Source organism: Mus caroli, chromosome 3 (assembly GCF_900094665.2).
Source record: "Mus caroli chromosome 3, CAROLI_EIJ_v1.1, whole genome shotgun sequence".
NCBI classification, from domain to species: Eukaryota; Metazoa; Chordata; class Mammalia; order Rodentia; family Muridae; genus Mus; species Mus caroli.
In genome coordinates, this window is record NC_034572.1 from 123,186,468 (window position 1) to 123,203,919 (window position 17,452).

The 17,452-nt window shown below is 44.5% G+C and overlaps 1 protein-coding gene across 1 annotated transcript in view; it reads left to right on the forward strand.

Moving 5' to 3' along the window:
* Nucleotides 1-17,452, forward strand: part of Elovl6 (ELOVL fatty acid elongase 6) — a 106,909-nt gene that overhangs the window by 56,411 nt on the left and 33,046 nt on the right. The gene's annotated exons all lie outside the window — the stretch shown is intronic.

The following is a 17,452-nucleotide window of genomic DNA, read 5'->3' on the forward strand; positions in this document are numbered from 1 at the left end:
CTATGTGACGCTAACCCCGTTCTTCTCTGTGACCATTTCCCCTGGGGAAGCAAACCCTTTGGCTTCTCCGTAAGGTACCTTTGGCTCTCCTTTCTTATGCTTCCCTGCTGTTTGCTTCTTGCTTTCCCCTCACTTGGTGTCACTGCCGCTGAGCCACCAAGGAGAGAGCAGTCTGAAGGTCAGAATGGAACCGGGAATCCTTGTAGGTTCTCGGGATACAGATACGGAAGCTCTGTATGATGAAGTTCCCTTTGTATATCTCACAGGACCACAGGCCACCTGAGATCTGTGACCCATCATCTAGAAGAGCATAGCATAAATCTGTGTCCCCAACAGTGGGCCTCTGGGTCCTCCTGAAGATATCAGAATCTCTTGGCTTCCTACCTTCACAGCACCTAGGGAGTGAGAGTTGCTGCTACGCTTGTTTATAATGGAATCCCTGGCTTTTTTTTTTTTTTTTTTTTTTTAAGATTTATTTATCATTATATCTAAGTACACCAGAAGAGGGCATCAGATCCCATTATAGATGGTTGTGAGCCACCATGTGGTTGCTGGGATTTGAACTCATGACCTTTGGAAGAGCAGTCAGTGCTCTTACTGGAGCCATCTCTCCAGCCCAGAATCCCTGGCTTTTAAAAGTGTGTTCTCTCTCTCTCTCTCTCTCTCTCTCTCTCTCTCTCTCTCTCTCTCTGGTGTGTGTGTGTGTTTCATAATATTAGTCTGGCTTTGAAGTCTTGATCTTGTCTCCGTGTCTGGTTTATCAGTTACTGGTATGTGTTAGGAAGACTGCCTATCTTCCAAGGCAACATTTACTAAATGGGTATTTAATAAATGTTTTATAACAAATAAAGTAAATCCATTACATCCATTCTTCATATTGTTGTGTTCACATACACTGCAGTAAGTTAGGTTTGCTGCTGGTAATTCTGGAAAATATGCATCATGTTTATAAAACAGGCAGCTCTCAGAGAAGCTCTCTTATTTGGAAATCCCATAGCCAGTTTTGATCAACATAAACAATTTGAATAGTTCAGGTTAAAAAATAATCCACATGCGAACTCCTTTGCCAAGCATGTTGTCTCACAATGCTCACAGAAATCGGAATCAGCTCAAAGCCCAGAGCAGCCCACGGGAAGAGGAGCGGTGTTGTGGCAGACATTTCCTAAGTGTTTTATTGTGTTTGCTTCACTGTCCAAGGCGCAGATGCTAATGAGTTAGGAAGTTTCTATTCCTGAACAAATACCAATAAAACAAAACCGCAAACGGAGTTTCTGCCCAGAAGTGGGAGTTCAGCTGCTAACAATCTTGATTCTGGTGTGAACTGAAGTACACGCTCACCTATGTTTGCATACACACAGCTCATGTACAGATACAGGCACAGTGCTGCCTTTGATACCTCAAAGTGATTGCACGTGATGTTCGCATATGCCGATCTAAGATGCCTGGAGCCTTTTAGACAGGTTGAGCCTCGGTGAGTACGTGAAAGATTACTGTCCTCAGCTCACACGATACAGTTTCACTTCAAGTGAACTGCCAGAATGGGTGATGGCCAAGCTGTTGGTTGATTTGACTCATTACTTATCAGTTATAACTGTGTTACTTTCATTTTCCTAAGGGTTTTCATGGGACCTTTGTCCTTTCCTTTTTTTCCTTGGGGGGGGGGGGGGGGGGGGGGGGGGGGGGGGGGGGGGGGGGGGGGGGGGTGGGGGGGGGCAGAGGTTGGTTGCATTCTGGGAATTAGTTGATTCTAATATGCTCTGACTTGACTAACTTAAGAACTAATAAAGGCCAAGATGCCCAGGAAATGTGTGCAAGAGTTTTGAGTTCTGTTTTCTTGTTCTTTCCCGTGGGTTAGGTCAAGTCTGTTTTTATAGGAGGCTGTATAGATGTTATTGTGTAGTTGTGTGTGTGTGTGTACACGAGCTTATGTGATTACTACAGAATTCTTTATACTCTTCCTAGTTGGGACAGGTTTTTATGTTGTTCTGGGTGTCATGAAAAACCAAGAAGCCAGGCCTTGATTAGAAGGTGGGGATTTCCTTCACAAGGTGTGTTTCAGTCACAAGTCCAAATAACCCAACGCAGACCTTGAAATGCACATCACTGATGGTGTCAGTGCAATCACCCTTGTCTCTCACTCTCTTTCTCGAGAGTGTTGACTCACGATTCAAGATGACAACTGGCAGGAGCAGGTCTGAGTCAGACCAAGGCAGAGAAGCAGAGGACCAAGACTCCCAAAAAGGGTGTGTCGTCAATGTGAACATGTTTTCAGATGCTTTCTCAAAGGCATGCCAGTCAGCCACTTGTGCCTACGTCGTCACTGCTGCAGCTCTGTCATTTGGCAGTCTCCATTGTCATGAGGAGGAAAAAGCAAGGCTGAACTGTGCTTGGGGGGGGGGGTTGAGTCAAGGTGAGCCTTCATCGAGCCTGCCCCGTGCCCCTAGGTTCCCTTTGGGGGCCATCGTATGGGGCAGTCTCTTGCAAGACTCAAGGACGTCTGAACACTCTTATTTAGCTGTCAAGAAGGAAGAGAGTTCCACCATGCCGGGTTTCAAAACATTTGTCTCTAAAGGTCCATGGGAAGACAACTTTATAGATTAGTTCAATGTTTGGAAATATTCTAATGTGCTAATCCTACCTTGATAGACATTGCTTTTAGTGGTTTTAAGTCAGTTTACAGAGCCCATGTACAATCCTCCCTCACGCCAGCTCAGTGCCAGGTACCCACCAGTCAGCTTTCTGTCAGTTAGCAGTTGTGTGTCCCTAAGGAAATACAGAACACAGTACTAATATTTGATATTCACAAGTATTTACTTTCCCTTCTGGGAGGAAAACACCCTCAACCTTTTGCAAAGTACAGTTCAATTTCAAAAGGAACATTTATAATCCTTTCCTCGAAGTAGATCTGTCGAATAATGGAAGATGAAAAAAAAATTGGTGTTATGTTGGAGGCCCCAAGTGGGTTATCTTGCTCACCAATCTCATATTTACCCGGTCCCATCTATCTAGCCTTTCTTGGATTTTTTAAATCATATCTCCATGTTGCTGAGGACTTTGAGTCTTGTTGCTTGGGAATCTAGGTGGCAGTTTTCTTAGTCCAGAGACTGGCACCATTGACACACAGGGTGGAGACGTCTGACCCAGGATTAAACACCAGAACAAGTAAGGAAGTATCAGCCTTGACCGGGTGCCCAGTGCTCATCGGAAAATACGGAGTGTGTTTGCAGAAAGCACGTGTTGAACCTTATACACTTGTACCTCTGTGCAGCATGAGATCCACTTCGCTGCCAGCTTCCCACCGGGAGTGTGCTGACCTGGGACTGTAACCATCTACACATGGAGCTTGGCTTATCTAGCCTCCACCTCAGCCACTGCTAGGCTTCTCCTATAAGAGTGCAGGCTTTTGCTTCTGTTTCATCCCTAAGTGATGCCACCAGTCCAAGCCTCGCTTCCTCGATGTAGAACCATCTGTTGACTTTCAACGGCTTAGATTTAGATGGAAGTTTGTATGGTCCACTGGAGTTGTCTTATTTAGGGTTTCTGTTGCTGTGTAGAGACACCATGACTGGCAACTCTTATAAAGGGAAGCATTTAATTGAGCTATGGTTCAGAGGTTTAGTGTGTTATCTTTCATGGCAGAAAGCATGGTGACATGCAGGCAAACATGGCGCTGAAGAAGTAGCTGAGAGTTCTACATCTGCAACATCCCCCTCCCCCAAGACTTCATTTTAATTCCTAGTCTTTTTTTTTCATTGTTATTAATTTTATATAGATAATAGTAACGTTTGATTTTATTATAAACTACAATTGGTTTTGATTTGTGGTACAGTTGCATTATCTTAAAGCTAGACAATCTGTGTTATTAGCATCCACAGAGGTTCTTTTGTGGGTAGGCAGTAGGTTATTTTTAGAAATACTTAAGGCAGAGGTGCTTAGAATGTGTGAACACGAGCTGGCGAGGTAGCTCAGTCATTGAGTGTTTGCCATGCAAGCAGGCATGGGGCGCTGAGTTAAATCCCCATTGTCCATGTAGAAAGCCAGAAGTGACTGGTGTGTACTCTGGGGAAGTAGAGACACCCTGCAGCTTACTAGCCAGCTGCCATTAGGCGGGCCTCAGGTCCCAGTGAGAGACCCTGTTTTCGTCACAAAACCACTTAGCCTTATTTTTTTAGATTGAAAGTCGTGTGTCATTTGTTCGCACTATAGGGCTTCTTCTGGTAGTTTCATTTCTGCAGTGTCACAGAAGCTTCGCTCTGAGCATGCGCATATGTCTGAGCATGCGCTGTACGCCACGTAAAGCCACCTGTGTGCTGTACTCCCTGCTGACTCTCAAAAGAAAACTCAAAATCTATTTCCTCGTCCTTGTCTAGAATCGCACATGCCGAGCAAAACCAGCTTGCTCATGCAGCAGAATCAATGTGCCTATAGTCAAGCTCTTGTCTAATTAAGAAATGATCTTGGCAGCTTTCTTAAAAAGCCGGCCCTTGATGGGAGGTGAGAGTGTATGTGGAAGCCGAATGTTGATGCGGCTGGACTCCTCGGTTGCTCTTGAACGCATAAATTGTTCTTTCCACTCAGGTTTCTCTTGCAAAGCCAAACCTGAACTTACAAGGCCACAGACAGCTGGGGGAGGTGGCTCAGTGGACAAAAGCAGTTGCCATGCAACCATGGAGCGCAGAGTTCACATCCCCGGTTCCCACATCGAAAAGTCGAGTGGGCGTGGTAGCATGTCTCTCATGCTAGTGCTCAGGGGACACTGGGGTCAAGCTGGCTAGCTTGGCCAGCTAAACCACTGAACTCCAGGTCCAGTGAGAGGCTGCCTCAGTAAATCAAGAGCGACTGAGAAGGAAAAGGCTTAGTGGCCAAGTGCCTTGTCTTGCCAGCCCAACGCGCCGTTCTGGGTAAAAAGGTCTCTCTAGTCACCACATATACAGATCACTCTGCTCTGTGATGGGATGGGCTCCTGGAGGACTTGGCAGGGCTGAAACACTGGGTATCCACTTTTCCGTTTCTCTGCCCTTCCCAAATCCAGCGAGCACAAAGCAGATGTTTGTAGACCAGAGACCTCCCAGACCCTTTCATAACTCCAGAGTTCCTTGGGTTGTGTGACCTGGGTACCTTGGAAGCTTCACTGCCCTCCCAACTTCTGTCCACATAAGGATCTATGCGAGTACCCGGGCAAAGGGCAGATATTAAAAACCTAAGAGTATGAGTTTCCAAATGGCCAAGAGGTGAAGTGCTTCTTGCAGTCGAGAAGCTGGTATTTGCCGGAGGTCATTTGGGTTCACTCACTGCAGTTACATAGAATCAAGGGCTGAGTTCTGGCCAATAGCTAGTTTGGGCCATCTGCCTACTGTCTGCCAGCTTGATACCAAAGAGGCTGTGACCAGTGTTAGACACCTTGTTAGCCTTGGAGAAGTCCTCCACCTGTCAGTGCAAGGCAGAGGAACCACCTTTGTAACATTGAGAGGTTGTAACCCAGTACTCTATTCTGAATGGCCAAATCCAGTGCAACCAGCACTGGCTGACTTCTGATTGGTCGTGAAAAGAACGAGCAGCTTGCTGTCTAGTTTCAGGACTGCAAATAATGTGTGTGGATAATTACCAGTACATCATGGGCCTTTTAACTTTTTGTTTGTTTGTTTTGTTTTGTTTTTTCGAAACAGGGTTTCTCTGTGTAGCCCTGGCTGTCCTGGAACTCACTCTGTAGACCAGGCTGGCCTCAAACTCAAAATCCGCCTGCCTCTGCCTCCCAAGTGCTGGGATTAAAGGCATGCACCACCACTGCCCAGTTTGTTAAGACTGTTTTTCTTCTTCTTTTTTTGCCTTTTAATTTTTGATTGAATCAACTGAATGGATGCCTGTGACTCCCCCTCCTTACTGCCCCCCAGTAAGTAATTAAATATGTACAGGAGTCTTCTCCCCCCGACTTCCATGATAAATAGATTAGGAAGGAGAAAGCTATTTTTTTTTTTTCAGAAACACCTCCTGTAGAAGGCTAATAAGAAGCGTCCCTTTGTTAGCACATCTCTTTCTCAGTATAAAGTCTTGAAGTGGTCCCTTTCACCTGAGCTCAGAACCTTGTGACTTTTTGTGCTGTTTTTTTTTTTCAGTTGTATGTGTGGGGGAGTGCGTGTTATCTGTGTGTGTGTGAGTCTGGGTGTTGAAGCCAGAGGACAACACTTAAGCCTTCCACTGTGGGCTCTACAGCTCCAGGTCAGGCCATCCATCCATCCAGTTCGTGCTTTTATTTTACCTTGAGCCAGCTCCTTCCCGGTCCCCAACACACACACACACACACATAAATTTCTTTGAATAAAATATTCCAATTACTGCGGTACAGTATCACACCGTTCCATTTTTAGGCTGATCAAAGTAATCGGCTTTGTTTTTGGCAAACCCTTGCCTACCAAAACACGTTCCACCCTGCTGACTTGGGTGCCCTTTTGACTTTGCTGGCAGCGGAGGAGGACCCAGAAGAGGACAGGCTGTGCATTCATTCAAAGCACCGATGTCAGTTATTGCTTTCCACGATGTCTCTGCTGACTTTAATAGTCACACTGAGAAAATGGTAGGTGGTGTTAGGCCCCAAAGGAGTGGGCACATAGACAGTGTTTTCCGGCCTTGCTCATCAGTGCCCAGTAGAACTGCTGAAGTGGCAACCTGCCTGGGAAGCCACAGCAAGTGTTCCACAAATGTTAAAAAACAAAACAAAAAGCTAGTGGGGTTACAGGAACTTGCTGGACACTTAGCACATGGGGAAAAGAAAAGCCATCATTTTTTTTAAGCTATCTAGATTTAGAATCTAGTAAGTTTTGAAGCACAGACTCAGAGTCAGCTTTAGCATAAATTATCCCACCCACTAATATATTTTCTATTCTCTTAAAATATGTCCCCAGTGCACGATTCTCCTTTAGAAAGAGGATCTTGCTGTGTAGCGAGCCGTGGTTGGCCTGGAACTCACTTTGTAGACCAGGTTGGCTCCAAACTCCTAGATCTACCTGCTCTGTGTCCCGAGCTCTAGGATCAATGGGATGGTCCATCATACCCAGCAACATGATATCTGTTAAATATCCAATATGTTACGTATTTATTTGTATAACAGAGAGCTACTTATGGGAAGTTCTGTGATATAAGACTCAGGGCATTCGAAATTAAGGAAGGCTTCTACAACTCATTAGAATGTGGACGAGGCGACAAGCATGGTGACTTAGTACACAAAAGAGATTAAGTGCTCTAGTTGGTGTGTTAAAGAGAAATAGAAGCACCGTGGTAATGAATAAAACAAGCAGAGAATCTGCAGGATGGCGAGTTAGAGTTTGTGTGGAAGTAAATAGAATGATTGGTTAATAGCAAAAGATTGTGTTACATATAGAAATATCAATTTCTGTCCTTGTATAACTTCCTATTGAATTTTTTTTTTTTTAGATAGAGGATTTTAGAAAAGCTAGAGATTGCACAGCAAATCAGTTTACATAAGAAGACTTATGTAAAGGGCACATCTGTTGTGTCTGTGTGCCCATTAAGTTTTGTGTTGTGTTTTTTGTAGGTGCACGGGTGTTTGTTTGGTGTATGTAAATGTTCCTGTGGCTATGTGCATATGGGTATTTGAGTTTGGTGGCACATATTCTACCGTGTGTGTGTGTGTGTGTGTGTGTGTGTGAGAGAGAGAGAGAGAGAGAGAGAGAGAGAGAGAGTGAGTGTGTAGAAGCCCAGAGGTCAGTCAGTGTTCTCCACTCTACTTTTTGTTGGTTTTTCAAGACAGGGTTTCTCTGTATAGCCCTGGCTGTCCTGGAACTCACTCTGTAGACGAGGCTGGCCTTGAACTCAGAAATCCGCCTGCCTCTGCCTCCCGAGTGCTGGGATTAAAGGCGTGCGCCACCACCGCCCAGCACCTCTCTGCTTTTTAAGAAGGGTGCTCACTGAACCTTGAGCTCATTGAGGGGAGGGATCCACCCATCCTCCTCCACCCCCACCTGCCAGGCCCTGACCTCATAGCCCAACATGGTGCCTGTTACATGGGTAAGGGTCCAGAAATTCAGTCCCTTTATTTGCCCAGCAGGCACTTAACCTCCTGAGATAACTCCCCTGCCACTCTAGCTTTCCAGGTTTTCTTGTATATTTTTCCTCCCTGTGAAAATGTAATTGTTTTATGAATGAACATGGCTCAAGGAAAGACATACTTTCTTAAAAGAGAAAAAAAAAATGGTTTCCAGAGGTGCTTTTCAGTCAGTCGTAAAGCCAAACATTGGGGGCTGGTGAGATGGCTCAGTGCGTTAAGGAGTTTGCTGACCTCTGTGTACCCTGAGATTGACTCTATTAAGGAGCTTGCTGAGCTCCGTGTACCCGGAGATTGACTCCTGGAAGCCAGGTGAAGGTGGGAGGAGAGAGCTGACTTTGCAAAATTGTCCTCTGCTATAGTGATGCAGTGCACATGTGTGGGCGCTGGTTGGTGTCTGACGCATCCTGCAGTGTGTGTTCCTAGAGGGGAAGCCCCTGGGGATGCGAGGCACATCAACATTCCAGTTCTCCAGGGGAAAGAGACTGAGTTTCCTTGTGCTTAGCCATTTTTCCTTCTGAGACCCCCTGGAGAAAACAAACAGCGCCGTCTGTCCTAACTGGAGTTCTGAGAAGCTTTTCTTTGAAGCCACACTGAAGAATTCATTCCAGCTACACACCACTCATATCCCAAGCATCACCTGACTTGCAAATGAAGACGAGATTACCGCTACATCTCACAAACTAACCGTACACAAGAGCTGACAGATAGTCTTTCGTTCTCAAAGGAAATGGATGCATGCTTATTTTCTGAGCGATCTTGACATTTTTCTTGTTAGGAATTTACCCTCTAGGAGACCTTTGTGTCTTTTTATTTCCCCCCTTGGTTTTGAAGTTATAAATAAGGGGCGGGGGAGGGACACTAAAGTCTTTGTGGAAAATTATGTGAATAGATACAAAGATAAAAGTCGCCTAAACTATGAAGATAAAAGGCTCCTTGAGCCGGCTGGGAACACTGTCTGGCAGGTCTCACTCCGGTTTCCTCGTGAGAAACCAATGACCAGGGTGCAAACCGAAGGAACAGCTACCAGGCAAAATCGTTTAGCTGTTTGTATCATCGGTGCAAAGTCTGCTTGCAGCATCGCTATAACAGAGAGAGAAAAAGCCTTTGAGGAGCCAGAACCTGAGTGAATCACTCTCTCTCCCACTTCGACTACCTTGAATTTGTTCATCCCAACCAACACCTAGTTTCTTAACAATTCCAGCCCTTCCAAAACAGGGCGATTCCCATAGAAACCTTCTTATCAGATTGACTTATCTTGAACATGGCATCATTCCCATGCTGATGCTGTAGAGAAACAGGGAGCAGAGAGATAGGAATCCCTCCTGGGTTGAGATTGCCTTTTTTGTGCAATTACCTTGTGAAGATGGAGCCATCGCAGGAACTTGGAACTCGGCTGTAAGAACTTGAATCCTGTGTGGGTTGAGAGAGAGGGGAGGGATGTCTTGGCAGTGGTTTCTGCTTTTTTTCCTATCTGCAGATGCATTTTCAAGTGAAACTTCAGGTGACCTTCCAGGCAGAGAAGGCTTGCAGTGCTTGTACCGTTGAATCTAAAGCAGCCTTTTGACTTGCTGGACCACTGTTCCACAGTTCCACAGTTGTGAGACTAGTAAAGTACTCAGAGAATGAAGGGGGAATTCGGGGCCCGTGTTGGCTGCTAGGTAAGGCCTAGCTGGATTTAGGGTGCTTGGAATAATCTTTTACAGCAGAGGAAGTTGAGCTCATCAGAGCATAGGCTGTACCTTCCCCTCAGTAGACATATTTGTGAGGCTGTTTCCGAGTCTTAACATGCCTTCGCGTTTTCTAGTTTCTCTTAATATCTTTCTTAGTTTTTTGCTTGTCCTGAACTTTCTGGTCCCAGCACCATTGAGACTTGGTGTTAGGTCAGTTAGGTCATGTTTTGTAGTAGATGGCTGGATCTCAAATTCCCCAGTATCCACATACTAGGAGCTGGGTGCCACCTTCCACTTCACTAAAGATGTATAGCATCACATGTCTTCTTAGGGACAAAAAGTATTAGCTCCTAGTGCCCTTGATGTTGGTGGAGACATCTGCTAGGTGAGCTCAAGGGTCTCTGCGGCAAAGTGTGTAACAGAACGTCATAGGTGTGCTGGTTCCTCCTGCATCCCTGTGGCCGCTTCGTTGTATGTCCCATCAGAGACTCTGCAGTTGTGCTTAGGTTAAGAGACATGACATTGATAAGGAATAAATGGAGCCAGTGAAACCTTGTGGGTCCTTGAGGTCGGAGCCCCAGTCTAGGCTGTGGTCAAGGATGAGCTCATAGGCCTGTAGTAATTGCAAGAACCCTGGAAGGGAAGCAAGGGGACAAGAGTCAGAGAAGTTGACATGGCCACACCAGCAGGGGTTGGGGACAGTATGCTTGGAAGATGGAGATGAGGCAACAGAAGCCCAGGATTTCTGTGTTGTGACAGACAGATAAACAGGCTCAGCCAGGAGCCACCAGGAGGAAGCCACCTTTTTGACTCCCTTGACTTTAACCACAAGAGACTTAATTCAAACTTGTAATCTCCACAGCGTTATATAAAAACTATAAAACCGATTTTCTTTGAAACGAATACAATTCAAGTATGTTGCTGAGTGAGCGCTCATTCCGATTTTGTTTGCTTTTAGGAGTAATTACTATTGAGAGTGAGGATGCCTGGTGTTATGAATATATTGGCATATTTTGTTAGTTTGTGTTAATCACACACAATAATGGTTTTCATTATGGTGCTGAGCCTTCGAATTTTGAAGGAGCAATGTGAATATCTGAATAAAAAGTTTGCCATTATTTTCCAGAGAAATCAAATCCATATTCCTTTCCTGGTTTAATGGGCCATAATCTCTGCTTAAAAACAATGCTTGAGTCATTTTTCAGTGTGTTAGCTTCACAGGTACTGCCTCTTTTTGCTCAAGCTTAATTTCCCACCGTGAGGTAATTCATTGCTGTAGAGTTGTTTTCCCCTCTGCCCTAGGAATAGCAGCAATAGCCTCACTTTTCATTCTTGAGTTTTTATATCAAGGAAAAACTTAGTGATGGGTGTATTTCCTTAGCTGCTGTCGCCATGGGAACGTGGTCCCCTGCCTTTACTTCAGCTCTCTGAGAAACAATAAGATAAACAAAAGCAACAGGCGTGGGTCCCCCCGCCCCCTTTGAGGATAGAGAAGCGCTAGGCAAACAGGGATGTGTTCCTGCCTGTTTATCTAGCTGTCTGTGGCTATCATTTTTCTTTGTCTTGATTTAATCTAAGAAAGTTCTGCCCAAATTGACTGAATCTTGGCAAATCTGAATTCCCAATTCCGGTTCCATTGTCCGTAAATGTCTCTTTTAATCACTCATTTCCAGTCGTGGTCTCTAGCTCTCCGACAAATCTAGTTAGTTCTTGTAAGTTTATGTCTTTTATGTGGGTGTTTGTATGCCTACGTGCATGTATGCGCAGTTACACACGGATGCCGGACAGTGTCAGATCTGCTGGAGCTGGAGTCACAGGTGGTTTATAAGGCATGCTGGAAACTGAGCCCAGGTTTCTACAAGAGCAATAAGGTCTCTTAAGTGCTGAGCCATTTCTCAGGACCCAAATATGTCGCCTCGCAGAGATCCACCTGCCTCTGCCTCCCAAGTGCTAGAGCTAAAGTCCTGTAAGTTGCCACTCCTAGCAAGGAAGTAGACTTTTATATTTTACTTTAAAATAGTATCTGGAAGCTTATTAATCCACAAAGGAGGGCTGGGTGATGCTGGATTTGGAGTCGTTTATTTGGTTGGTTGGTTGGTTTAATTTCATTTGTTTGGTGGGGGTGTGGGGGTTGCACAAGTGTGTGCAAATTCACCAGCATACGTACCTGTGCAAGTCAGAGGTCAACATCAGGTATCAATTGTACAGAAGCTGGCCACCTTCTTTTTGAGTCATGGTCTCTCATTAGCCTAGTGTTCACCGTGTAACTAGCCAGAGAGCTCCGGGTCTTAGGATGCACCCCCAAAACTGGCTTTTTATGTGGAGGCTGGTGCTTGAACCTCCTGCTTAGATTTCGGCTGAGGATGGTTACATCTGAGAGCATGTTCTCTCCCTCTAGTCCTGTTTTCAGTGATAACCAGGCACCCCATTTTACTTTTTCTATAGGAAGCATTGTTTGCTGACATAGACAGCCTTATGCCAGGTCTGTGCCTACAAGGGCTGGACCCGAGTGGGAAGATGTATGTGGTGGTGTTTGCTCCGTTTCACTGAATGTAATTATACTTTGGCCTACTTTAAAATAGAGGAGCTGAACTACAAAATCATGGTTTTCTCACCTCAAAGAAATACACAAGGAAAACCTGTGATCTCTAAATTAGCGCCTGGGGGAGGGGCTAAGTCAGAGAGGGGGGGTTTGTACCCAAAGTAGCTCAGAAGTCACACATTCCTTTGGTTCTTGGGTCAAAACAGATCAGGCGGAAGCACCGCCCCCTTTCTTTCCTTAGCCAGCTTCGCCTTTTCATCTTGAAGCCTCTATTAATCCCAGATACATTTCTAGTCACAAACTTCTTTTTCAGGATTTCGAAGCATGTTAACAAACACTTAACAAAACTACGGAGGAAAGTCTGATCGCTTTCACAGGGAAAAAATACTGTTTGTTTGAAATCTTAGAATTTGCAAAAATGTGACAGAATTCAGCCATCGCTGGAACATCAAGAATACAACCTCAACTTGAGAACTTGCCTCAAGAAAACATTGTTTTTATCTTCTTATCTAATTGGAAACATAGACAGCCAAACTGCGTGTGGTCCGCTTCACTTCCCAAGACCCCAACCTTCCAAACTCTACTTTCCAGACGGCACCACAGCTTGGGTCAGCATCTGAACTAGAGACGTCTTGGATTCCCTTGTGTAGTGCAAGCCCTGTCTTTTTGTTTTGTTTCGATTTTTCCTCTTTTGAGACAGGGTCCTGGCTATTCTGTAACTCATTCTATAGACCAGGCTGGCCTTGAACTCACAGAGATCCTCCGGTTTCTACTTCCTAAGTGCTGGAATTAAAGGCATGCCCCACAATGCCCATCCGGCATAGACTCTTTATATATATAAAGAGAGGAGAGCTCTCTGCATATATATATGGCACATTGATTGGTTTTCACTTCCACAGAATTTTTATTTATTTATTTATTTAACAGTTTATTAAACTAGTTATAGACTGATTTCATTATTATTCACTTTTCTTATTGATAACGGAAAGGTAAGGAACAAAAAGTGTCTGCGTGTTTAAAAAAAAAAAAGTCCAAGCACAACATAGCAATACACGTTAGGGATGTCACACACACGCGTGCATGCATGCCTGTGCCCGTGCCTGTGCACACTGCAGAGGCCAGAGGAGAGTGATATTTTTGTCGTTCTCCACATTATTTCTTGGGGCTGTTATTTGGTTGATTTTTGGTTTTGTTTCTGAGACAAATTGTTTCTCGCTGACCAGAAGTTTCCCACTAGGCTGGCTAACCAGAGGGCTCCTGAGATCACCTTTCTTGAGCCCAACAGTAACGGTGTTTCAGGCACATGTGCCCATGTGAGACTTTTTACATTGGTCCTAGAGATTTGAACTCAGATCTTCCTCACCTGTTGACCTGTCTTCTCAGGCCCCACATTAGGGATTTATTGTTGTTGTTGTTGTTGTTTTCTTTTGTTTTGTTTGCCTAACTCTTAACTAGTTTGGTACCTAGTAATCAACTTGTTTCACCACCCGGAAAGTGCTTACTAACTACCCACGAGGAAGGGTTGTGTTGTGTGATGTACAGTAAGGTTTATTAAGCAAAGTAACTATGCGCTCGCTACCTAGAGATTACTAATACCTGACAACCAAGCATTGCCGTAATCGCATCGTCCCCATCCCTGAACGCCTAAAGGACAATGGAGAATTATCGGATTCCTAGTGAAGTATCAGGGCATTAAATCCACCCTAAATAATAGCAGGCCAGTGGTCAGTCACCTGACCTCAGCTGTGCCTTTACCAGAAAGGTACGGGTGGGAAAGCCCGTTCTCAGTCACTTCAAGGGCCCAGTTGGCCAAAGCGTCTAAACTATGAAGTTGTTATATACGGTTTGCAGTGTGTGTTAATACTTCAGAGGGTGACTCTCTACCAAGAGAGTCTTAAGCTTTTTACTCTACATTTTCATACACACAGGTAATGTACTATGAATCGCATCCCTTCCATCATCCTCCTTCCTCCTGTTGGCCGCCTTGCACCAAATAGTCTCCTGTCTGCTGTCAAGCTGCAGCTGCCGCCTCTTCCTCTTCCTCCTCCTCCCTTGCTTTCTTCTTCCGTCCGACTTTCACACGTGAGAAAGAGCAGTCTTCAATTGTCTTTCTGAATCTGCTTCTTTCACTTGTTATTAAGACAGCCAGTTTTATCCATTCTCCTTGCAAGTGCCATAATCTTGTTTTTTTTATAGAAGAACCCCATCTAACTCAAAACTCACCCAAAACATGGTTTGCGTTTCACCGAAGATGAAGAAAAAGATGGCTGGAGCTGCCTGGAGCGCTTAGTTTTGTAATGGCTCTTAAGCAAATGTCCTCCACATGCTGACTGTCTGGGACTCACATAGAGCCCGTAACAGTCCGTTTCTGACTCCCAACCTTTTTGGTATTAGCCATGAGCCTTTAGGGAGGTCTTGATCATTGTATGCAGTGACTATGAACTACTGATGCCATCCATGATCCTTATACCCTCGCTTGTGGCGTGGCCTCTCCCTAGACTCTACTTTTAAGTTTATTTATAATTCTTCAATTCTGGGCCATGGTCTGATTGCCTTGGAGGCCCTAGTTGCTGAGTGATGTCTCCTCAGAGATGGTCTACATAGGTCAGGCTGGCTTCAGGCTGGTTAAGCACATGAAGCTAGCTCTGAACTCCTGATCTTCCTGTTTCTACTAGATGTTAGGGTTGCTGGTGTGTGCCCCCGTGCCTGAAATTATAGAAGGTTTTTAAAGAAAAAATAGTTCTCTTTGGTTCTTGAAGCACATTTTCCTCTGGCTGACTTAGAATGATATGACATCCTTTCACTCGGTTGACACATGATTACAAGAAGTTCAATCCATGTATCCAAAACCAAGGCTTGTGACTAATAAGCAAAGCTGAGGGGTGGGAGAGACAGCTCAGTGGTTAAAGGCACTTGCTGCCCTTGCAGAGGATCCGGGTTCAGTTCTGGATACCCACGTGACTGCTCACAACTCTCTGTAACTACTGTATGCAAGCAAACACTCATACACGTCAAATGAAAATAGATCTTTTTAAAAAATGAAAAGTCATCTCCAGGAAGTGTTTTGAGCATTCTCAAAGAAGCAGGGAGGATGTGGCAGAACGTTTGACAGATCTGCGGGACTCGGGAGTTGGAGCATGATGGTGTGGGGTGTGTACCTTGGGCTTTTCCCAGTAAAACAGTTCTGCTCAGTTACTCAGCGGTCACTAAGGGAGCCCTTCCTTCTTGCTAAGGCATCAGTCAGTCCGTGGAGATCCAGCCCCCCTTTCAGCTGAAGTTTACTGAGAAGAACAGGCGGGCCGAAGGGCCACTTAACCTCTAACCCCATTTCTTTTTCTCAGAAATGGAAGTAGTACTTTAGTGGAAGGAGGGGTTATTAGGACTAAGTGATAAGACCTTTCCCTGGGGTGTCCATGCAGGAGACTTACAAAGTAACCGCTGTGTGGTTGCGGTAACTCATTACCTTTACCTTTCTAATTAAAAAGAAAAGAATCAGGCTGTCTGATGCTCCCATTGGCTGCATCAACAGTAGGGTTCCCTTTTCTTTCTTCCTTCCTTTCTTCCTTTCTTTCTTTCTTTCTTTCTTTCTTTCTTTCTTTCTTTCTTTCTTTCTTTCTTTCTTTCCACGTCATTGCTTATGCATGGGCTTTACAAGTTTTATGTATCTTAACTTCATATGAGTATAGAAAAAGCGAGTCTCCCTTTATGTGATCTAATACCATACCCTTGGGAGATTTTAGAACCAAAATACAGTCATGTGTACTCATTTATGGATGAGAGTACCTCTTGAATAATAATAGCCTAGTTATATTTTCCATAAAATTGCCTTAAATTTTTTGCTTTGTTTTTGAGGGAAAAATATTTGTCAGAGGAGGAGAAAAATGTGCCACAATCTATTTCTGAATAGCTTTTTCTGCAGTTCTTTTTAAATATAGTGCTGGGGAAATACATTTTCTCTCAGTGTTCCCAACTGCCCATTTATTCAATGTCTATTGAGGACCTATGGTACCAATGTGCTGTTATTTGCCCCTTTTTAAAAAAACTTTGATAGCATGAGATTGTCATCATGTATTCAGTAAGATTCTGCTTCGTGCCAGGACCAAGGTTTCTCAACAGGCGCTTGCCGTGTTGTGGGGTCACATTTGGTTGATTCCTGGATTCGTAGCTTTAGTGGGTGTGGCTCGCTAAGTAGGTGTATGTAAGTAGCTCTGATTCTTGGATACACAGTGAATGCCAACAATCAGAGGAATGACTTATGAAGCATTTTACCTGCTACATTCTTTAGTATATTTTGGTTTTAATACCATGTCTTGCAGCTTATTCGACCATTTCCCTCTCAGTCTAGTTGCATTGGCAATACCCATTCTGAGAGATGGGTTTCTATCTCTAGAAGTGTGCTTCAAGGTTTAAACTATGTACAAGGCCTCTCAAGTCCCCATCCCACCCCTCTCAGTCTCTCACTCTCTCTCTCTGCATGGCTTGGTATCACCAAACTCTACAGTAATAAATCAGCAATTAGTGGGACTTGGGGGTCCTGATATCTTGCTGATGTATCTAACAGCTCCCACCAAAATCGAACACCATCCTGCTGTGAGTGGGCGCACAGGAGCTCCCACAGTGACCACCCTCCCATGATGCCCTCAGATAGGTTCCAAATACTTATGCATACATTTTCTAATCTAACCATCCATCTAAATATATTTACTATTGGATATTTTTGAATGTGAAATGTTTTGATGTTTTTAGCATGTAAAGAGATTTGTGTGTTTGTAAGAGAGAAATGGGAAGAGATGATTGATGATCAGTGTGTAAAGAGGTTTCTGTGTGTTTGCAAGAGAGGAGCAGGTGACAAGCCCAGTCTCCATCTTCTTTGGAGTCTACCTTTTGTTTGTTTCCTGGGGTATTTTAAAACAAATCTAAGGTACACTGTCTCACTCATAAATATATCTCAATGTGTATCTAAAATTGAACCTAGCATTTTGATTACTACAACTGTTTTTTTTTAATATGTATATACTAGTTGATCCAATAAAAAAAAAATTTAAGCCGGGCGTGGGGGTGCACGCCTTTAATCCCAGCAGTTGGGAGGCAGAGGCAGGCGGATTTCTGAGTTCGAGGCCAGCCTGGTCTACAGAGTGAGTTCCAGGACAGCCAGGGCTACACAGAGAAACCCTGTCT